Source organism: Monomorium pharaonis, chromosome 2 (genome assembly GCF_013373865.1).
Source record: "Monomorium pharaonis isolate MP-MQ-018 chromosome 2, ASM1337386v2, whole genome shotgun sequence".
In the NCBI taxonomy this organism is placed as follows: Eukaryota; Metazoa; Arthropoda; class Insecta; order Hymenoptera; family Formicidae; genus Monomorium; species Monomorium pharaonis.
This window is the reverse complement of record NC_050468.1, coordinates 28550831-28575371: the sequence shown is the minus strand read 5'-3', so window position 1 is coordinate 28575371 and position 24541 is coordinate 28550831. Positions and strand designations below refer to the sequence as shown.

The 24541-nt window shown below is 40.3% G+C and overlaps 1 protein-coding gene across 1 annotated transcript in view; it reads right to left on the bottom strand.

Annotated features, from left to right (window-relative positions):
* The window catches only part of LOC105831576 (transcription factor hamlet), a 39866-nt gene extending 20298 nt beyond the window's left edge, over positions 1–19568 (bottom strand). Inside the window, exon 1 of the mRNA XM_012671785.3 lies at positions 16598–19568. The gene's annotated coding sequence lies outside the window, so the exon portion shown is untranslated. The remainder of the gene's footprint in view (positions 1–16597) is intronic.
* Between the last annotated feature and the right edge of the window lie 4973 nt (positions 19569–24541).

The following is a 24541-nucleotide window of genomic DNA, read 5'->3' as shown; positions in this document are numbered from 1 at the left end:
ACTTTTTTTTATATTAATTAAATTAAATTAATTTTATTAATTGTATTTTGTTCCAATTTTTATAAAGTTGTCTAAATAACAAAAGTTATATGTCTGCATTGAAAGAAAGAAGTTCTTTGATAACCAAATAAATATATTATTAACATTATTCATATAACTATTTTATATTAGACAAATAATATTTATTTGGTTGATGTAAATAAGTTATTAAATAGTATTAATAACATTTTTATTTTAATCGATTATAATCAGCATGTTTTATGTAATGATGTATAAGGATATTAATTAATGACGTTGCATTGCAACAGTTAAATTAAGACGTCACAATTTTCGTATCGAGACGAGATGTTACAATCAAGTTTATACCATTAATAAATAGTTTATTTCAAAACTCTCCAGAGATAATACACTATTTAACTTGTTTCCTTTCTCATGAGAAGTCGTGAAAAGTGCGTTATTTCGCACTCGCTGACGTTTATGTTACTAGGAGTTCTGTCCAATTACCTTATTACTGGAAATGCGTATATCGGTTCTTTATAACGTTGAGAAATACAGCGCGTAACGCGAAAAACTGACCGCCGTAGTTCCATGGAAATGTATTCATTGCGCTGAAAGAGAGCGAGAGGTATAATAAGCAAATAAGTTTTCCCTTCGCTCCATCGCGCGTCTATATCATCATTACCGTGTTGTAGCAGCGAGGAGACGAGCGTTGCCCCTCTGGCAACATTGTTAAAGACCTGGGATATGACGTGGCGCGATCACGTAACGCGCAGGAACGTCTTCTTCGTTGTAAAGAAAAATTATTACTTACGCGAAGTTTATCGGGCTCATTAGCCGCTATGATTCATCGGAACGCGCGATGCACCGCGCGCTGCGCCGCGCCGCGCCGCGTCCCTCGGTGAAAGGATGTAAACAAAGGATACAAAGGAGATACGCACGCGGATCTCGCGAACCATTTTACCGCTATTATTAGGAGCTGGGAACAAATTGAGAATATCTTCCGAGTAATCGTAAGAGTACCGATTCTTGGAAAATCTGGGACGCGCTAATATAAGTGTGATAAATCTATTATATCGTTATGCAATGACAGAGGGATGTTTCGAAAACTTGCTGAAATTTTCCCAACGAAAAGTTGACAGATATTTGATCGTTGGCATTTAAAAACCTTTTGTAATCAATTTTCAATTAAAAATTTCTCAAAAATTTCTCCCGTAAAAATGCAATACTAAGGCAGTATTAAATTAGCTAGCAATTATTACTCATTTTAAGTATTTCAAGCAGTGTTGTTAGTGCTGTTTAATAATTTTTAATTTAATATTGTCCAGCATTGCGTGTCTATTTTTATGAAGGTTATTTATGTACAATATAAAAAGTCACGTTTCCGTTTTCCTTTCTAATATCATCGTTTCTATCTATGATATATAACAGTAACCTTTCAATTTTCAATAAATCCTCGATGTAAGTAAAAAAAAAGTAAATCCTCAAAATATTTAAATTATGCTCTTTATATAAATAAAATAAATACTTTCAATTTTCCAAAAAATACATATGAAAACATATTATTAAAATATTGCAAATTATAGTGCTATACACAGATTGAACTTTACAGATTAATACAATGCTCTCAAAGGGAAGGCTATCGCTCCCGCGCTGTCTTCGTTTTGGCTCTGCGTCCAGCGAGCTAACAGGTGGACGCGCACGGTGAAAGGTGGTGTGCGTTTGAGACGGAGTTGGTGCGTAAATGTTTAAAAAAACTTTTAAACATCGCGCTTTCTCGGTTCGGCTGAGACAGTCCTCGGCGTCGTTCATTATTCATGGATCTCGCGCGCTATGAAGCTGCGCCGCGCCGCGAGAATTAATTCGCCGACAGCATTTACGTCGGGGGGGGGGGGGGGGTGTGCGCGTTGCATCCGCCGATAATCCGGCAATTATTATTTATGATTCCGGCTTGCCGGCGACGTAAAAGGCTGAATGTTGTCCCGGGTTGTACGCGGAAGCCGACCGACATGTGCGGCGTCGCCCACGCGCGTTCCCCTTTCCCTTGCCCCACGTTCCTTCATAGATATTATCTGGTAGAGTCGGCAGCCTTGCCAATAACTCGCGCAAACGTCAGTATTGTCGTCCGCATATCGTAATATCGTTGCGTCCGCCCATAAATACGCTCCTCCTTCGGTGACGATTTGTTTTTCGGAAGATTCCATCACTCGCATTGCAGATAAGGAGTTTCCGCACATAATCGATCTTTCGTACGACGATCGCTTCTCTCGGTCGGATCGCTCGGAGATGTGCGACTGTTTCGTCGAGATGTTTATCTGTATGATTTGTTTGATAACGCGATTATATAAAATATTTTTTTAATAGTTTGACTTATAAGGATAATAATTTACTCTTTTTTTAAGGTAACAGTTTTTAAGAAATATTTTTATGATAATTGCCTTTTACTTATCAATTTTAAAATTACACAAATTTAAGAAAAACTTAATATTATATCTAAAAGAATAAATACTTTTTCAAAGAATATTATAAAATTATATAAAAAAAGTTAGAATATTCATTTATTTTATATTTCTTATAAATAATAATAATAATTACACAGAATCACATTTGATTTAGGCATAAAACTGGTATCGGATCAGATTTTTTATGTTTTTTAGGTCGCTAAACACGTTTCCTCCCTTAGTTTTGCTCTATCACGTCAGGATTTTGAGAAAATCAGGTGGAATGGCCTAAAATATCCCTAACTTTGAAACACCAAAGAACCTATAAAAAATATAAAACCATTATTCACCCAAAAACAATTGTTTTTTAGAGGTATTTTAGGCCATAAGGGATGAAACGTGTTCAGCGATTCCAAAAATATGTAAAAAAATCTGGTCCGATACCAGTTTTACGCCTAAATCAAATGTAGTTGTTATTATATTAATTTGTAAACTTTACAATTATATTTATAATGTAAAAATATCTTCTAGGAAAATCAATTTGAAGAGAAAAAAGTAGAGATTTTGTTAAAATAATCTCAGGAAGATTGTACGATTTTTTTAAGAAATTGACAATTGTAGACTTGTGCGTAACTTTTTTTTATCAAAGAAAGTGTATTAATATTTCTAACGTAATACATATAATTTTTTTCCTTTGATGTAGTTATAGAGATTGAATTGAAAAATTACAAAATGTAAGAGTATCTTTGCACTGACAAACACGTTAATTCGCTAATGATTTCTAATTTACGATTGCACCGTACATCCTCAAACACATTCTCCGCTACGGTTAATAGAGAGCCGTTTAATAGGCGTTTAAAATCGGTCTTTCACCTTTCTTTTTTCACGCGTCCCTGTCTCGCCTGAGATTTGTAAATGTTCCGTCGTGTTAGAATGAATTATGTACGCGCGTCATACGCGGTGGATCCTTCCTCTCTCTTCTACGAAAGTAAATTAATGGCTCTTCAATTTCATTCAGCGACGTTACGCATAAACCGACAGTTGAGAGACAGCGCGAGACGATCGCAGTCAATCCGTGTAAATCGGTTCTAATCTCTCGCGCGGCCGGCTTCTTGGAAGTGGAAACCGGCAGGCTCGGGTCAGACGCGCGCGTTTGGAAGTGACTTGCCTACTTTTACGCGAGGCATCTCACAGTAGCCCGCCAAACATTCTCAGGTAACGCGCGAGAGGAACTGTCCCCCCTCCTTCCTGCAGCAACCCTCTTCTCTCACTCTTTATCTCCGATAACTATCTCAATAAGGAAATTACAGTCCGTCTTTCCAGATCGATTAACAGCGCGAAAACAATCTTCCTTAATTGAGGAGTCAAATGGCGGCTAAAGGCAATAAGGTATGATATTGTGACCCGTAGAAAAACGCATTGCGAATTTCATGATTCATCCATCGTCGCGCGCGGCGGCAGAGAACCGGCAGCGGAGACTTCGCAACCGATCGCGATCATTAATCTTCGAGATCTGTCGTCTCATTTACTTCGGAAGCGCGCTCGCAAAGCGCATCACGACGACGGTCTTATCGGTTAATGAGGTTGTCTCTCTTTCTCTCTTTTTTTCTTCTCTTTCTCCTTTTCAAACGCTGACAGTGAAACGGAGGGATTGAGGTTCACTCGAACCGTCTTACTTCTTTCAGCCGAATGACTTTAATAGGATCAAAATCGTGACAAAAAAAGCGATACAATCGATGAAACGATCATTGTCGACGTCGTCAATAAGATCGTTACAAATATCCTTACCCGCCATTTTCGCGAGAAACGCGCATCGAAAGGCAGGCCGGCGAGAAGAGCGATTTATTATCATCCCGCAAAAACTGTCGAGAAGTTGCCGCGTTGCGCAATCGAGGTACACAATTCCGTCACTGTTACATCGAAATCGATTCGCCGTTTCGGAATTGAGCAAGCACGAGACGGCGTTTAGATCTCTGCCCGTGCGAAACTAAAACTTCCACCTCTCGACGTGGCTTGCCTGCTTTTCCGGCCCGGCGAGCCCGACAATCGCTCCTGCGGAAAGGGAAAGGGGGAAGAGGAGGGAAGGAGGAAGAAAATCGATCGGCATTTCGGATTTGCCAACGATTTTAATGCCGCGGGAGAGGGGGGTTGGGGATGGCGGGGAAGCGCGGATTTCCTCTTTTACGACGTATTTGCGGAATTTCAGATTGACGACGCAGGGAGGCGCGACGGACCGCGCGCGGTGTGCCCCGTGTTCGATGGTTTTCTCTATATGTGCGAGTGATGTGATTTAGTTAAATGGCGGACTCGCCATCGCTCGAGCGTTTTCCTCATGAAAACCCGAAGTGTAAAGCGAGCCGCTGGAATCCCGGCCCGCGCGCGCTCTCTCACCGTAAAACGGACAATCCCGCGCCGTCGAATTCCGCGTAACTCATAAGCGCGAAGCCGATTACGTATAGAAAGGACGATCGCTATGTTAATCGTCCTTCGAGTATCGCGGATCATTAATGAAGTACCTTCACTCGGCACCGCGCGTACGTCGATGGAAAATTAATTTGCTCCTTTTTGCTTTTCATACGGATCGATTTTCAGATTAAGATCCGCAACACGGACAGTCGTTGCGCACGTTGTATACAAATGAGGAAAAAGAAAAATGTTTATGATGGCGAACGGAAGAGATCGATCGGCGTATCGTAATGCGATTTTCAACCGCTCCCTCGAGATTTCAATAAACCCGTGCGCGCGCGCGCCTCGCTCCCGCTCGCTTAATTTGTTGCTCTCGTTTCGCGTCTCGTCTTGATTTTATTGAGATTTCACTTTTCTCTCGGCGCAGATGCCGATACGGCGATCGACGGGCTTACATCGAAATGGAAAATTCTCATTCTCCTAACGTATTACAGTCTTTATTATTTTTTTTATGATAACTTTGTGCAATTTTTTGCGGATAATGACAGCAACATAATACTTAACTGTCTTTACAAATTGCAAAATGAGGAAAGAAGACCGAGACATTTTAACAAGCGTTAAACTACTGTATTATCTTATTTCATTAAAACTTCATTAAATCTTAGTTACGTCATGTAAAATATATTTTCCAGTATAAATATATGTTATTGCTCGCATTTGTACAGATTCTTGTGCTACTCTCAAGAGGAATATGCAAATGTTGAGATGCAATAGATACCTGCCTAGTTCTGCCTTATAACATAGTTTCACATTTGATAAAAAGTCGCGCACGACAAAAATCGGCTGTGAAAGTATTAGTACGACCCGCGGCTACATATAAGAGCCAGGTGCAACATCAAGATTCGTCGCGAGCGGTAAACGAGCCTTTCTCATGAATTTCCGCGGCGTCTTTCCACCGCGTTTGGCCTTTCGTCAGGAAATCGCTAGGGTTAGCGATGAAGAGGCAGAACGATCGGGCGAGAGAGGATGAAGGGTTCTGGCGTAACAGAGATATCAAACAATTGGTTCCGCCATTAAACACGATCATCATTAGGCGCAATAATTTTCTTCAGTTCTGTTAGCCAGGCTGAAAATGGTTTATACCCGCTGGCGGATATCCGAGTTTGCGAAATTGGCCGTTAACGTTCGATGGAAAGCGAACGCGGTGAGTACGCGAGAAGTCGCTCGCCGTTTTGCCCCACAATCCTCTAGGATTCGCCGATTGGCGCTATTAATAATGTTCAGCAGCAAATTTCTGTTATTAGAACAATACCCTTAGGAATTTATAGTTAATTTGATTAAAGTTATTAAAGTTTCGTTTTTATGTTTAGCTAAATTACGTCATGAAATTTTTCTTTCTCTTTTAAGATACGATTGGGACATTTGATAAAATAAATAATTTTGATTTACTCAAAAATAAACTTGATTAGGTAAATTTTTTATATTGAAGCGGAAGACATATTGTTTGGAAAGACTTTTGTAAAACCTCTAATTTCAAAGAATGTTGGGTTCAAATCGCTAATATTTATACCAACAAGTTCAAATAATTAAAGATTTTTAAAACAAATTACTCTGGAATTTTTATGTGCTCTGCACACCAACAAGTTCAAATAATTAAAGATTTTAAAAACAACTTACTCTGGAATTTTAATGTGCTCCGCACATAATATCTACGTGTACCTATTACAATTAAATTATTATCTTACAAAAGCACTTGAAGTTTTTCTTCAGCGTTGTTATAAAATTAATAATATTGACCTTCTTATACTAACCATGTGAACGTACCAGAATAATGATAATAATTATCGATAACATATATAATTCGCACGATGAAGTGTTTACCGTTATTACGGTAACGTGATATTCGCGCAAGGTTCGAATTTTGTTTTAAGGCGTTCCACACACGAATGATCGATCCGGTTTGCAATTGAGAAAATAAAGTTTCGTCTTTAACGAGCGATTGTGATTTAAAAGGAGTGAAATCGACGGCGAATGAGAAAACGAGAAGCGCGACAGTATAGAAAATAAACGGGGAACGCCCGTGAGTGATGGCACATGAAGACCGAACGGACTGAATGTAATTTAATTGGATGCTCTAGAAAGTGCCTTCCTAATTAATCGATTAGCACGTTATTAGTTCTTGCAGCGAGAACGAGCGCGAATCAGGAAGCGGCCGCTTCACAATTAAACATTTAATTTGGTTATGCGCTTCGCTACTGTCGATCGCTTTCCGCGCAATTACTAATGAAAAAGGATTTTCCTAATTAGCATAGACTCTTCCGATGGTTTATAGATTCATTAATGCGATCCTTCGGTTCGAAAGCGTTTTAGTTTTGAAAATATTAGTACAAAATATTGTGCTCATTTATAAAACTTTAATAAGACACATCAATATTGTTAAGTTAATAAAAGAATATATAAATACATAATTAAAAAATACATTAATTCAATTATATTAATATTCAATATTTATATTAGAAAATATTCTCGCTTAAATCAACGATACTAAAAATTGCATTAACAATTTGCAGAACTCTTAAAATACATTAACAGTGAATAACACTTCTGCATATGCGATATTCGTTCGCTAAACTAAACAGTGAATTGTTTTCAGTTTGTAATTATTTTCCAGATAATTATCGTGTTTCTAAATCGCGTGAGGTCGCATCAGCACGCCCGACCGAAATATCACTCGGAACGGCAACTTTTTGTACGAGGAAAGCCGGGGAGTCTCTACTTGATCGCTTCAAATCGTCAAACACGATTACGCGGACTCTTCCATATTGCGCATAAATATATACAGCGATCGGGCACGAAATCAGGAATAGATTTTCATGAATTTTCCTCCGGGGCCGGTTATTGCCCAGCCGTTGGCCTGATTCCCTTTCTTTAACCTCCCTTCCACTTCCACCCCCCCCCCCTTCCCCGATCTACCTTCCGTCCTCTTCCGCGATTGTCCCGTTTCCCCGCGTCGTCCATCTCCGTTGTAAAACGCATTTATCTCGTCTCCTCTCCACGCTCGATCGTCTGCCGATCCGCCGATCTCGTCGACCGTACCGCCCAACTTCTACGCGGCATCTCCGACCGCTTCCTCATGAAATATTCACGCAGTACGACGAAATCATCGTTTGTTAGTCAACACCATCTCTCTCCGTCTTCCTCTTCCACCTCCGTTCTCTTCTTCTCTCACTGCGAGGGCCTTACATTGTCGGACATTGTCAGCCTCGTGGCCCATTTCTTTCCTCGCGATCTCTTTTGTTATCATTACGTACGTTTCTTTTTTCACAATTTGCGAGTAGAAAATAAATCAGGTTCAATTCAATACCTTATAATTGTTGTAGAAGTGATTAAAAAAATTTTTTTGTTTGTGAGAAGCAACGATTTCATGAAGAGTGTAAAAAGCGGCAGAAAGGATTAATAAGAATAAAACTATAATTTTAAGTAACAATAAAAATCATATTATTAGAATTATAATTAAGGTCATAATGTGTTAGTAATACGATAAAAGAATTTAAATTTTAAGTGAGATAGATTGATAGGAGAGATTTATATAATTATATAAAAGTTAATAATGTAATAAAATTTGCTGAAGGAAGGATTTGTTTTTAAACGAATTTATGTTTAATAACTAATTTTTCTGCATTGTATTTCAAAGTCTTAAACGTTCAGCACGTTAAATTTTTATTGAATACATATATTTGATTTACATTTGCGTTTAGATTTGTACAAACATGTGACTTTTTTGATTAAAAAAAAAAAAAAAAAAAAAAAAAAAAACTAGAAAAATGTTGATTAAAATTTTGTTACGAAATCGAAAGATAAATATTGTTATTGTTCTTTGTACTAAAACGTATTTCCAAGTCATTATATTAATGCAATTGCGACCATCATGTTTCGTAGAATTTGTTTAAAATCCTTTTTTTATGGTAGTTCTGTAAAATATTAGTTATATATACGTAAACGGTGCAATCAAATGCCTAAATTGCTGGTGCTCCTGCAACCTTGGAACGAAAAGGTACTCGAATACGATCGCAAGGTCGACGCCGCCTAATGGTGCACGAAACGAAAATTGGTGAAAGGATGGGTGGGATAACACGAGCCTCTCTGGAGGGTGCCGTGACGTTCACGAAGATTTTCTGCGCTTTTAATGAGCAGGTAGGTCGTTAATAGACCGCATCGATCGTGAGAACATTTTCATTTTCACCCTGACAAATCGACGATCTCGTAACGTCCACTACATTCCTACGTTTGTTGACGGAGAGATAAATGAACGAGTTACAGTATCTCAAGATGGTAAATAAATTTACAGATTTTTCTATTCTCAGATTTGTATTTAATCATTTATAGACCAATCGGAGTTGTTTGGAACAACTTTCCCATTTCTGCTTCAAATTTATCGTACAATAAAATCCTATGAATTTTTTCAGAGTTTTTTAGAATTCAAAAATTCTTTAAAAAATACAACCATTTACTAGTTAGACTAACTAAAGCAGTGAAAAGCTGATTGGCTCGCGGAGAATTAACTGAAGTTTATCATGTTCAAGATAATTAAAAGATTACTAATAAGTAAGCAACTGAAATATTGTAGCGCGCACAAAGATAGCCTCTTTAATTTGTCAGATGACCGACTGCCTTAAGATGCTGGTTTCGATTTCAATTCATGATTATATTCGCATGTAACAATACGAAGCCAGAAGGCGGCTCGTCTCGCAATGACGGGCAAGAAATAACAAGTGTGGGCAACCTTCAGCGCTGATGGAGGGCTGATTAAGCAAATCAGAAACATGCGTACCTATAATGCGTACACGCGGTTGATTTTACTCACGATCAAATTTTGAGTTTGTGTTAATTTGTTCCAATTTTTATTTTTCTGCAAAAAAATAGATCTATATAATTATTTTATTTTATTGCATAATACATCTTTAGGTAATTCAATCCATAATAATTGCATATTATATTCTTATGTCTGTAACTTGACTCGAATACTTTTGTGATTTTTTGACTTTATATTCTTGTTACATTTTTTGTTGCATACTAATGTTTTATTGTAAAATTTATCGTGACATTTGATATTTTCGATATTGTTCAAGCAAAGTGCAACCAACATCGAATGAGTTATCGCTCGATTACTACAGCATTTTATCTAATTAACACAATCAACTGACCTTAATGAAATTCGGTCACGATCGGCAAATGTAGCGCAAACTGTCGCCGAGTCATTAAGTTAAATTAACTTAATTAAGTCCCGCATTAATTTTGGCGCAGGTATGTGTTCGTAATTTCCGCGCGATTTAAATCGCCGCGCAGGATTAAATTAGACATCATGTACGATGGTATTGCTGAATGTTTATTTAGTTGTACGATACGATTTAAGATTTTCGATTAAGAGGCGAGGAGGCTGCGGTGAATCGCGAGATGAAATAACAGGGTCAGCGTGTTGTAGCGGGATAAGCGGTGGCCGCTCGCATACACACGCGTTGAATAATAAAACACGTAGGTACTGTTCGGCCCTTTTTTTTTTTTTACATCTCTCCGTATGCCATTTTACGCACCGCGTACGATGTTATCGTTGCGTTCTTACATCGCGAATGTAGGCTGCGGCCTCAAATTTAAGCTTCCATCTCTCGAGGCGCTACAATTATCTCTCCAAGTCGGCAAGGTCACCGTATTGTCCACTCGAAGATGCAGTCGATGCAGTTTCACCACGCCACAAGGTTAACGTCGCGTCCGCTCACTACAATTAAATGATGGACAATAACGCTTTTTGCAGCATCCCGTTTGCAACGCGAACCTCACGCGAAATCCGCGGCTGAAGAATTTACAAACGCCGCGCGCACAAACCGGCCGCGCGCGCCGTTTCGTCTGCGTTTTCGTTGAGATAAGAGATGATGATACATTCGCCCTGCAATTTTTGTGTTTCCTCTTTCGGCGGGAATGGCTAATTAATATGCAGCTTGGCTTAAACGATGCGCTTCGTCCTCTCGACGCGGGGCATAAATCAAAGTCGGAAACGAAAAAGAAAAAAGGGAAGAAGAAAAAAAAAACACGTTTGCAGCAATGTTTAACGATTACAGCCCGGTCGTAAAAGCGTCGGTTTCGCGTTTCGGGCCGCCGCTGAACGGTCTTTCGGCGGGATGCAACTCGTCGCCGCAATCCCGGATCCCTCCCCTCCCCTCCCCCCCCCGTATTTTTTTGCACATCTTTCACGCCGAACCAGTCTGTAAATTTTAATTTCCGTCGCGAGCGGTAATTCATAACTTGCAGCATTTCAACATCAATAGAGACAGAGGACTCTATCTTGAATCTCTGGAAATGCTGTAAGAACCGTTACGCAGTTGATTAAATCGCTAGAGCACAGGCAGTTCTTTTTTTTTCTCTTTCTCTTTCTCTACGGTCATCTTTTATGCAGACTTTGGCGCGACGTTGCATCTTTAGTGGATTACAGGCACATAATTTTCTTTATAAACTGGTTCACGTATCGCGAGATAACGTTAAATTCCCCCCAACTTGTCACCACACGACAGCTATTGCTGATGAGATACACAGATACTATACGTAAAACGGCTTATCGATAATTGCCCATTACAGAATCGCACTCGATGTGAATCGTAAATTTCATGGAATCGAAATTTCGTCGGTCCACACGGATTGTCCGCAGCGCGAGATGTGGAGCTTCTAAGCGGCAATGAAATTTAACAATGGCATTGCGGTGCTGCTCGAATTTAATTTAAAGGCAACAGGTCCATTGTACGCGCGGGAATGTATAAATAGACGCGGCACATGTGTGCAAGCCCACGCATCAGCTTCACGCTACCGAAGAGATCCTGTCCCCGTCGCGAAACAAATTTACATTTATGGCTATAGGCAAAAAAAGACGATTGAAATTGTTTCAATTTTCTTCTCCCAAACGACTTCTTATGTATAAGCTCGTTCTTCCACGGAGATTTGCATCGTAGAATTAATCTATTCATGCTGTAAACAAAAATTGCGATTGCTGCAATTGTTTTTTTTTTTTTACCGATCGGCTATTTTACTCAATGGAATTTTTTCAACTTGAGAAAATGTTTCGTATTATTTTGTAAAATTATAAAGAGAGTTTAGGGTAAAGATACTCAAGTATGAAGAAACTTTAAATGGAAACCGTATCTCAAAAGAGAGTTTGCCAAAAAAATATGTATATTAGAGTACAACAAAACAAGGACAAAATTTAAAAAGTAAAGAATAAGAAAGGTACAAAATGTTAAATAGTATTAATATTGCGAATTATTTTATTGAACTCCCTGTTGATATTAAAAAAAAAAAAAAAATTAACTAATTAGTTAACTAACTTATAAGTACAAGACATTATAAATGTTAAAAAAGACATAATTTATAATTGTACATTAAATATCATCTCATGATGTATGTGTAAAACCGATTTAATATAAAGAAAGCGTGTATATCACTGCAGATTATAGAAGACAGAAGTTGGTATAGAATTACTGCCGCAGAAGTACTTGATGGCCGGTATACTCGGCGACGGTAATGTCGTTCGAGGCCCGTTTTATTGCCGTTTGCGCCAGTCCAGGACCGAGGTGAGGACATTGTTCGAACGTCTGGGAGTCTCTCATGATTGTCGTGCTCCCCATTCTCGTAATAGCCGGCGTATTCAAATACCGGTCTACCGTTTGTGTACAGATTTGCCTGGATTGTTGAGCAACGAAAAGGAAAAAAAAAAAGGAGGTACGATCCCGGTGCCGTGTAATATCGCTTGACACTGCTATGTTCCGTTTGATTTTGTAAGGATGAGATTAAAGAGAAAAACGAAGTAGGCGGAGTCGTCACGTATGGCTTTGGTATTAAACCATATCTGGCGTTATTCCATTCTACGTTAACCACATGTTTTGCGAGTTCGCTTTTTCACACACAAAAAGCGCTCAAGCATCTAAAAACGTAGCTAAGTACATTTTTAGCATTGTTGCAATTATTGTAAAATTACTTTCAGGATTGGGCACATAGAAAAATGTTGCTAAGAAAAGCAATTAATTAATTTATTTTTTTGTTCTAGTAAATAATCAGTCATCTTTAACAACAAATAGTTTCTTGATTATTTTAAAATATATTTATCATAGATAAAAAAACACATTATCATATACTTAAAAAGAAATTTACTCTTTCAAAGAAGATTAATATAAAATTGTATTAAGAAAAAAACAAAAATAATAAGCAAATAATATTTTTAATTAAATTACTAGAATTTAAAACATATTTTGAAAAAAATTGACGCTTACGATAAATTTGTGACAAACTCATGAAATAGTTAAAATAAATAATACTTTAAAAAATTCAAACATATATTTGGTTTTAAGTAAATAATGAGTATATTTAAAGACTATTAACCAGAAAGTATTCTTTGTACGAATAATTGTTACTTAAAAGAAGAAAATAAAAAATAATGAAGTACTTAATTTCCTTAGCACGAGAATAATATTTTTCTATTTGTAATACATATAACATAATTAAAAGTATTTCTTATATATCATAAATGTTAAAAATTAAATATAAGTGTGTAAATTAAAGAAAACAAATGCAACGCAGCACAAAGTTTTTTCCCGACATTTTGATGATCTGACAAAGTTATTTTCACATTTGTATCTAGCTAAATTTTCGAGTACTTCAGCAAAACCGTTTTTTTTTCTATGGACGTAAAATAATAAGTAAATAATAAGTAAAATTATATGCAAAATTGTCGAAGCCAAAGAAATTTAACGGTCGTAACAGGTTTCAACTGATTTACGCGCTGACTATAAACGCAAATCGTTACAATCTTTTTAATTGTAGATCCCAATTCGTTTTTCTGTGACCCATGTACACGACTGTTGTCGTCAAATAATTTTGCAGTGAAGGGAAGGTCTACGTCCGCAATATCATTCTACTCGTTATCCGCGTAGATTCACCTCTTCAAATTTTCTGCCCGCGCAGTCTTACAAATTATCATTACTCCCAAGGCGAAGGGAGGCGAGGTCCGGCGCATATTATTTACAATTACTTTCGTGCGGTGTGCGATGTTCGCGCCCGTCTCGTAATTTGCGATTTATCGCGTACGGATAGTCATGGGTGCGTCGGCGCACACGTACGAAGCCGATTCTAACAAATTGCCGATAGCGAGGCAGAGATGGATCGGGCAAACAGCACGGGCGGCCGGAGCGAGGGAGAGGAAAATAATGGGCCACGAGACAAGAGCCCCGGCCTGCCGCTCTCGGCCGCATTGGTTTCGCATAACTGTTAACGGTGTTGTCGGCCGGCCTATATCGAGATCGGCATCGCTTGGCGGTGCAACAAAAATCACCGCGTCCCGCACTCCCGACTTACCTGTTATCAATTAACTGTTAACGTCACCGTACGCAGCGGTAGCGCGTCTATTGCGGTGTGCTATCGCCACACGCAGGCTGTGCTCTATGAATAATGCATCGCCGGTATATCTTTCGTGCCACTCTATCGAATATTCCGATCCGCCGTCTTTATTCCTACGGGAGAATAATCTCTCTGACGAGAGAAAATAGAGTTGAACCAATTTTTCGATTTTTTTTTTCTTATTTTTATCTCTCATCGGTCTGGGAAAAATTTTGATCTTTTTTTGTAATTAAGTAACTTAATATTTTGGTTAATGCCACTCAGGTGAAAAAAGATTTTTACATAACGAGGTATTGAAGAAACTAATTGGGAGAGTTGATCAGTACAACTTAAAAATCTTTGAAATAGATAGAATAGTTAATTGCAATTTTTAGTTACACAGAGTTCATTCAAAGAAATAAACGTAAAATCAAGGTTGCGAGCGATCCAAATAATTTGATTACTTAATTGTAGATTATAATTTTTTTTCCCTCAGAGCGATGAATATTCTTTTTTTCTATCCGCGGAATTTATAGCGATTATAACGATATGTAATAATTTTAATATATAATGGTTAGTTTTCCGGTATTCAACAGTTAAACATCTTAGGTTTGCGGAAACAATATTTCATAACTAATGTGACTATCGCATGAGTCGGTATCAGTAACTTTTGCATTCGTATTACGTAAGACGCTTGGCCTGCGTTATTTTGACTGTTCCAACGTAAACATATTTATCGGGGTCTTTCGTATCTCGTGGAATCTCGTTCTCTCTGTATTCCTCTATCTTTCGAATGGGCGCGCGCGCCCGGAGGCACGTAAATTTATGAACGAGGAAACGGCGGGGATGACGCGGGAACATAGCTTTTGCAACGTCTGCTTTCCTGGGCGGCAAAACGAACCGTTCGGTGATATAAGGACGAGCGTGGGCGATTCGCTCTTGCGCGCGGGATCGCAAGCGCAGCTTCAGAACTGGTCTCGAACGAATTAGAACGTCCAACGCGTTTTCGCGCCGGAACCTACGAGAGCGCGAATTTATGGGCGTGACTCTCGCGCGTCGCTTTAATTACATTACGTAAGATTTTTCTGGTGTGTCAACCTGCAATAGTTTTTGTATAATGCGAGAAAAATAAGTGCGCGCACGATTTGTAGTTGCAAATAAGTTTACATAAATTCTAATGCTGTCAGTTGTTCCGAATTTACGATTACTAATTAGGGGGTAATAATGAAATAATTTAAAAGGATATTTGAATAATGTCTGAAAAATTTGCATTACATTGGTGACATTTAATCTTTGTAAAAATATCGAGGCACTTGCAAATATCGTAAATCACTCTAAAATAAGTCAATGTCGTCAAATGTGCATGTTAAATATGGTTTAAAATGTTCAACAATGTTATATAATCAAACACAAACGTTTCAATCTTATTATTAGATCATCATCCAATGTGTTGTTACAATTTAAATAAATTGAAATCGCAATAAAACATAACAGATACACATTTATGTATTTTTATCGATTAACTTTAGTTATTATTATATTTTGCTTTCGAGAAGCGTGCACACTCATTTAGATGATGCATCGTAGAATTATCGGAGGACTTCCGCGGTCACACTCGTGCGCGCATTTATTTTCATTCAAATGAAAACCACTTCGTCTCCAATTACTGTTTCAACGTTCCTGCCCGTAGATTGCTGCACACGCGACACCGTGTCGGCATTTCGCAGGAACTCTGTAATTACCGGGGTAATTACCGGGAGCGCGGGAGGACGCCGGCGCCAGGAGTATGAATTGAGATTTCGTCGACGAAACGGTACGCATCATCACGGGCAACGCGAGAGTGTTAATATTTCGGCCAATAAGAATTTTCAATATTAGAATGTAAATATCGTTCGTATCATTTATCATCGTTTTACAGTCTTATCTATAGAAGAAGACACGAACATTGGACTGTGCTTTCAACTTGTAAAATTAAACCCACCAAACATTTTAAATGTTGCTATAAATTTGTGACAATTGTATCCCTTATTAAAAAAGCGGACACTTTTGCTTTCTCGACATTTTTATCTTACTCCGCATTTAAATTATTTTATCAAGATTATCGAGATTATCACTGACGTAAAGGGACACGATTAGATTAGCATATCGAGAACACCGATAGAAACGGCTTGTAAGCTTAAACGTTTTTGTGCCTCTTTGGAAAATACCGATCGCCCGGAGCGCTCATAAATATTCAGAAGTGCTCGGGATACCGAGATATAATAATATCCCGGTGCCCCGGTGCCGCGATGACAGAAGATGACAGGGGAGAGTGAGAGAGAAAGAATCGTAAATCGTTTTACCTTATACGTCATGCCACGACCTTGGAGCCGAGGGTGACAGCGGTTCCCGCACTTCCGTTGACTTTGCGACACTTTTCCTTAGCTCCGCTCATGAGGCAATCCGAACAGAATAGAGAGAAAGAGAGACAAAGGTACAACGGTAAAGGAAGCGAGAAAGGAAAGAAGAAAGTCAGACGACCACCAAGAAGAAAGAAAAGACAGAAGGGAAGGAGCGGTGGTGACGCAGAGAGGAATCACTTGTTTTACAACAACACACTATCCTCACACTCGTAATCACTCTCCCTCTTTCGCGGGGGGCGGGGGGAAGGCCCTTTCACGGGTCGACGAGGTGTCGGCCCTTACGACGTGGATACGAGATACCGGAACGTCCGCACGAACATTCCGTCGACCTATAACCAGATGATCGTTCCCCAACGATAATACACCCAAGATCCACCGGAAGCCTTTCTCGATTTCTTGCACCTCGTGGTGCACCACGCGACCACGTGCTCGGATAACGGTCCCGATCGGTTCCCGCTCCGACGATACCGCGGTACTCGTCCCTTTTTCAAGTGTACCACACACCGCAACAGACGGCCTCTCGTTTTCTCCGGATGACAGTTCTCTTCTTCTTTCTTTTTTCCCTTCTTACGCTTCCTGACTAGAGTTCGTTTTGCCGAAGAGCGACGATCGGCCTTATTAACGATTCCTTCGATGGCGATCGTTCGATGATCCGGATGACCGATCCCCGTGGGATCGCACTGCCCGCCGGTCTTGGGTACGAGTCCGAAATGCGTAGATCGTAACACACGCGTGTGTCGTGTCGGCAGGACAGTCGAGTCCTGACTGTTGGTTTCTCTCGCGGGAGGAGCGACGGAAGGAGCCAACCACGTTGCTCACCACCGTCCGACGATCGTTTGGTGCTCCGTTGTCCAGGTCCTCTCTCGAGGCGTGTGATATCTCCCTCCCCTCCCCTTCTCTCCTTCTCGCTCTTTCTTTCGCACTCCGTGCCGCGCGGACGAGGCGGAATATCGGCGAGGAACAGCGCGAGCGCTCTTGGAGGAGATTCGTGAGAGACGCGACGAGAGCGGAGTGGTCCGTACGGTGGTGAGTAAGCCGAGTGTGCCGGTGTGTGAAGCGGGCGATGCCGCGTACGAACGTTCCGCGCGCACACACAATCGGGGACGTTCACGAACACGGAGGTACTACACGTTCCGTCGTGGGTACCGTCGAGTTGGGCGGGGAGACTGAATCCGTAGGCCGCGGTGCGGGTAGGTTAGTAAGTAGGTAGGTAGGTAGGTAGGTAGGTGAGCTACACACCGGAGGAGACGTCCGCACACACAGGGGAGGGGAACCGCCGCCGTACGTACGTATATCGTATACCGCTCCGATCGTGTGTGTATGTGTATGCGTGTGCACTCGTGCGCGCGCGTGTGTATGTGTGTGTGTGTATGTGTGTGTGTTTGTGTGTGTGTGAAAACGCACGCGGAGGAATATACGCGCGAAGGAGCTCCCCTGCGCGTGTTAACCGTGAGAGACGTCGGTAAGGTAAGTGCTCTCCTCTCTTTTAGCTCCGGAGTAGCACCACGCCGGCACGCGACCTGCCCTCCCCCCTTCTCTTCTATCACCCTTCTCCTCCCTCCTTTCCTGCCCCCCTCCCTCCCCTTCTCTTCGCGGCGCTCATTGTGTTCCTTTTCCTACTTCGGCCGGCGAAGGACGTCTCTCCCTCTAGCCAACGTTTCCTCCTAGGTTCCTCCGGCGCTCTTCTGACTGTCCTTCCCACTCCCCGTGCGTCCCGATCTGGACTCCGAAGAGAGGTGGTGGATGGTGTATTGGTGCACCACTCCCACCCGATGGTCACCGACACACCGGAATCCTCCCAGCTAGCCGATGTGCTCTCGCAGGAGCGAGAGGGAGAGAACGGCTGAGAAAGAAGGAGAGAAAAAGAGAGAGAGAGGGGGGGAGGAGAGAGATGGGACGAAGAGTATTGAACACAGTCACTATCTCTTCTCTATCGTTACTCGCGGTGCAACCTCCCAAGCAACTAATTCACCTTTGCAACTGTATCGACACCCTACCGCTCCATCGTTCGCAAGCATATTTGTTTCGTCCTTTTCTTCTTTGGTTTCTTCCTCTTCTTTTTCTTCTTCTTTGTTTGTGTTCACCGCGTTAGTCTCGATAAGACTCGTACAATTTATAAGAAAGTTCAAGAAAAAGTACATTGAACACGTACAAATATTTTTAATAGTTTGTATTTTCAGGCAATTATATTTCTTAATTGTTTCGAATAATTTTACGTTTGGTATCATCTTCATTTGATATTAAGAATAATCACTTATTTATACAATGTGTGAATTTCATGAAAAAATACCAAGTTATGCAAAAGCAAGAAAAAATTGCCATCGATAATTTGTATCGTTTATGCTCGATTATCTCATTTGTCGATTAATTTTACTTGAATTTTAAGTGATTAAAAGATTGTATTTAGATTTTAGTTTATAGAGTGATACTGTAATTAATAAATATCAGCAAATAATAATCCTCTGTAAAGTCACGGTTAGAATCGACTCCGAACTTACTGCATTCATTGTCTGTGGCTGAAAGGACACCCGATAGGCCTGAGACCTTCCTTATATTGTATCGCTAGCTTCCAAGTGATATATCTTTGGTTCGGTTACGCGTCTTATACTCGGCTGTCCCGTCGTCACGTTATCCATTCGACTTCCTGTTCAATCCACTGCGTTTCGATTTCGGCGTTGTCGCAATTGTGTATCGAGGAGTAGGAATAGGAGTGTGTCGGTATTTCCGTGAGCTCACCGTCAAGGATCGAAACCGATTTCCCGTTGTCCTTTCGTAGCATTCCCGTCGTCGCAATACTCCCGTTTCATTCCTCACCTCCTGACTACGCTAATTCACCTCTGCAACTGTATAGCAGCCCCACTACGTTATAGTTTGTCCCTATACTCTCCGGCTCTCCACGATGACGATCCAGTTGTCCTAGGACCGGATCAGAAGATCGTTATTGTACCGTAACGATAGCTTACTTGGCTTAAATGCTTTCAACTCAATCACTCTCTCTCTCTCTCTTTTTGATCAATAACTCTGAAAGTCTTTCGTAAAATATTAAGATGAAAAGTAATGACTATTTTAAATTAATGTTATAATTAAGATTAACTTTGCATTGATAAATATTTAGAAGTTGACACAAAATATATATATGATAAAGAATTGCCACAACAGCTTTATAGCCTGAATAAAGTTGTAAAGTAATGTGGTAAATAAATATAATTTGTAAGAAATTGGTTTCTTGACGGTTTGAACAGCTTGTCAGTTAATTGCTGTGTCATTCTGTTTCATGAAATTTTTCTAAAGTTGTTTTTTATATTATGTAATCCTGTCTTGAGAGCGCAATAAACCAAGATTTCACGCAAACCAGAGTATTAATTATCCGATTAATCACGGTAAATTACTCATCTTCGTTTCATCATGCTTCCAGGAAAACTTTTTGCATTATATTTTTCATACAATTTAGATTCGTCATGACACTCTTCATATAAAACACTTTTCTATTTAAATTAGAAAATAAAGATTTTTATTATAAGAAAAAATGAAACGATTACACTCTTTAAAGATATGCGCTTTAAGAATTTATATTATATATTATAAAATATATACTTATATATATTATATTATATATATATATATATATATATATAATAAAATATATACTTTACTGTATTTTTGTAATGTAATGCATAATTTTTATTTAATCGCGTCAGAATGTAACGTTTCATGTTCTCTGCGTTCGCTCGTCCCGATCATCTCTACATCATCGCTACGTCGTGTTTGGCAGGGAACCTTATCCGCAAGCCGGCTTTCTGGGTCAATCTCTAGTCAGCTTCTTAGCTTTAGCTCGCCCGAGAAACTAAGCGCGGCGAGTAAATCGAGGAGGCCGGTTGTATACGCCCCGAGACCTTAGATCATCGGATCCTCGCTGGATCTCCACGCTCCGCCTTGTTGCGCAACCGCCGGTGATCTCGGGCACAACGGTCCTGACACAGTTACCTGGTCAGGGCGTTACGACGAGATTAAAAAGAACGAAGAGGAGAGGAAAAAAAGGGAGAAGAAGGAGGAGGAAGAAGCGAGGAGAAACGTGAGGCTCTCTGCTCTCGCAGTGCCTTCCCCCGGTTTCACGGTTTGATGGGACTTTTTTTGCGATCTCTTGTTGCCGGACAAAAACGCTCTCTGATCTCGTCGCCGCGGGATTTTCTCCGTTAAACGTCGTGCTGTTTCTTCGGCGGCGGCGTGTTGCAACCTTGCACAAATTTTGGCCTTCAACTCGGCACGCGGCGGCCGCCCGTCACGATGTCGTCGCGACGACGCTGAAAAGGGGCCGGGCCCGTGCAACGCGGGCCACAATGCCCACGATGATATTCCGAGTGACCGAGTCGTTACAACGAATTGGCATCCCACAATGGATCTTCTCTGCGATTCTGCACAGTCACGCTAAAAATCACGCACAATGTGACCGCGCACCCCGGCGCATTCTTACGGGAGAAAGGACAAGGAGAGTAGGTCCGTCCTTTTACCATTTATCAGAATCCTTTGTCGCCTTGTCGCGCGCACTGTACCTATCGATATATTCCGCGCTCGAAAATTTATTTGTCCGCGCGGCACGTTAGTTGGTTGATTCGCGGCCGGAGCCTCGTTGCTCAACGAGGTCTCCCCGGGAGAGAACCGGATGAACGACGGAGGTACACCGCGCGCCGTGTTGGGTGTCACTTCAGGGTCGTCGATCGTGATATTTGAGGCCTACGGAGGCGGGTCGGAATTCGCGACCGCGTCGCGACGGATTCTCCCCTCCCTCCCTTCCTCCCTCTACTCGGCCGTCTGAGGAGCATTCTATTCTCATACGGCGACACCATGCCTCTCCGCGCGCCAAGGTAGAGGGTTGGTGCATGGAACACGCGGGCGCACGCACACGATGACGCTCGGTCCGTCCGCGGAACCCGTCATTAAACGCCTACGCGGGCGAATATCGGCGAGGACGGTATACGACACGATGTCGCGGATGGTGTCGTGCGTGTGTCGTGCGCGACAAAGGCCACGACAGACGCCGCGCGCGGGATAACGTCGCCCTGGTAAGAACATGGTCGTCGACAATGGCGTTGCGCGCACCGGAAGCCTCGCTCGCCGCCGCGCCGCGGTGAAAGTTAATCATCCTAAACGCCCCTCTCGGAGAGGATTAGCCGAGGATCGTCCGAGATGCACCGCTTGGGCGAGGAACGCGTCGATTCAGCCTCTCGTTATGTTACCAATTTGAGAACGTTATTTACACCGAATAGTCTGCGGTTTTAATACTTAGTATTATGAAAAGCAAAGAATATTGAAAGAAGTGCAAAAAAAAAAAATTAATTGGATTAATATAATTTTAATTAATTAATTTCAATTAATTAAATTAATTAATTAAACATAATGTGTTTAAAAGATAATTAAAAGATTTGGTTTTCTTTATTTTATTTTTAAGTTTGCTTTTTTTTTTCAATTAAAAATTTTTGTGTAGGAATTTTCAATGTAATATAGAGACGATCGTGAAACTGGAAAAGGACTCGGAAACGCAGATAATTCTTGTACAATAGATTTAAGACTTCATTGCGCCAACTTAAATCTCGATGTGCTAATAGAGATATCGTAACACCTTCTCGACTTTCATCGACTATGGGCCATCTCGACAGCCGCAAACTCGTCTTTATTGTCGATGCTCGAATCCTGTTCGAATCCTCGTCAGCTAGTTGCAATTTTCGTGCCAATTTGCTTCCCGTGGGCGCAACACACCGTAACTGGCTCGCTTTAAATCTTACTTTAACGACGTTCGAGATAAATTAAGTACAAAGATCTTGCCTGGTTGGCCCGGGCATTGTTGTGAGATCCTTGCACAAGTTTTGATCTAAATTCTGCCGATGCTTCGAGGAAAATTACGAAAGGACGTCGAGGACGAGGAAAGTTGCTGTGTAAAAGCTATATTTGTATTATGAATATTTGTAATAATATACATTTGGAAACTGAATAATCTCGATACACATTAATGATAGAAAATGCAATTTAATAAAATTTATTAGAAACAAAGAAATATATGCTTTGGAATAGTCGAACGAAACGGTTTATTGAACTTAAAGAAATCTTTCTCTCTGTGCACAAGATATTCCCTTTTGGTATGTAAAATCGCAGAAAAGATAACGCGAAGTCGCGCATCTCTAAGCTGGCGAGCGCGGGAATTCGTCCGCGTGCGCTCGACGAGCAAGTGCATTTATTATGCACCGCGGTAAGATATTGACGCGGAAGGGGCGACGCGATTTCTGTTCTCTCTGGATTGGTCACCACACCGTCACGTTTTCAGTGGGAGGAGCGCGTTGTGCGTTACGAACGCTGTACGGCCGTACGCGTAGAGCGAAAATGCATAATGCATGCCTACGTAACTGTCAGCGATATGTACAGCGGGCATCCGCGGGCGGCTTCGTTACACCTCTTCGCATTACGCGGCACACGCAATCACGCTTCTTTGTGCGATTCGCGCGAATTACATTTCTGACGGTCGGATGATGAATCGAGGCATGTCTCTCGGATTCGATAAGGATCTCGGAACCGGACGAGAATGATCTGCAAAATGTTTACTGTACGCTTGCTAATTGTTTTTGTTAAGAAGGCGACACTTCGTCTTCCTTCTTTTTTTTTTTCGCAGAAGTAGATTTGCACAGTGTTTTACATCTCGGTATATATGTACATAGTTACCATGCATGTCTGGAATATTAATGCGGAAACTATGAGTAATAATATTTTTGATCACGCAAAACGTTTTGTTTACACAGAACGTTATGATAGTTATCTCTTATGTGATAATTGTGTGATAATTATTATCTTAACATAAAACGCCGCGAAATGAACCCTCGATGAAACGATTACAGAGTTACTTTACTTTTAATTATCGTTATGTAATTATATATAATTCTTCCTTTATTTTAATTACCGTTAGACGATTATACCGTTAGGCGATAAACTTTTTCTCATTTTTCTTCTTATAGTTATGAAATTTATTGAGTTTATACATTAGCAATAAAAATTACGATTATTATGTATTTTAGAAATAATTTGCTAAATTAAATTAATTTTGCCATTTGCTCTTTGCTGTTGGCCGTACTCTTTTACGAGTAATAAGTTGAATGTTAGTTATGTGAATAATACAAATAAAAAAAATACAAAATTTAGAAGTTATAAAAACAGTCTTTCATGACGCTTATAGTATTATTAAGTTTAACGATTAAATTAATTTTAGATATTATTTCTAGCTTTAGTTTACGATTTAAATCTGATAACCCTATCAGCACGTAGTTTATAGTATTGAGAAATATAATTAATATGGAAATGCTATTAAACATCAAAATCTACTTTGACCAAAAAATGGTACTTCTTGTTTCTTCTATGAGATCACGACAGCCACTTGAATAATCTTGTCGCTAATATGGTTTTCGGATCTGACGAACAAACGCAAGTGAGATCCCGATCAGTGAATCATTAAAGATTGTTCACTGTTCTGCTGATGAACATTTAATTGCCAGGTGTGCAAGGATACTTTTGGACTTGCTACAAGCTTCGACTTTGAACATTGCACTTCTCGACGAAATGTCGACTGTCATTCGCGTCTTTGACGCAGGAAGTACGTTGGACGGAATTCCATTGTCAATTTACATATAAAACGCATTGTCTTGCCTACATAACAGGGCAGGTCTTTGTCCTAGAAAGAATCTTCCCTCATCTTTGGAGAGTGAAATTACGTAATTATTATGACATTATTATGTCATCCAAATGCTTCTAGAATGCCGGCTAAAGTGTCTTGTTTTAATTATTTTGTATTCTTAAACTTTGTTATGAATCTAAATATTGTGATTGAAAAAATATTGATTACAATAT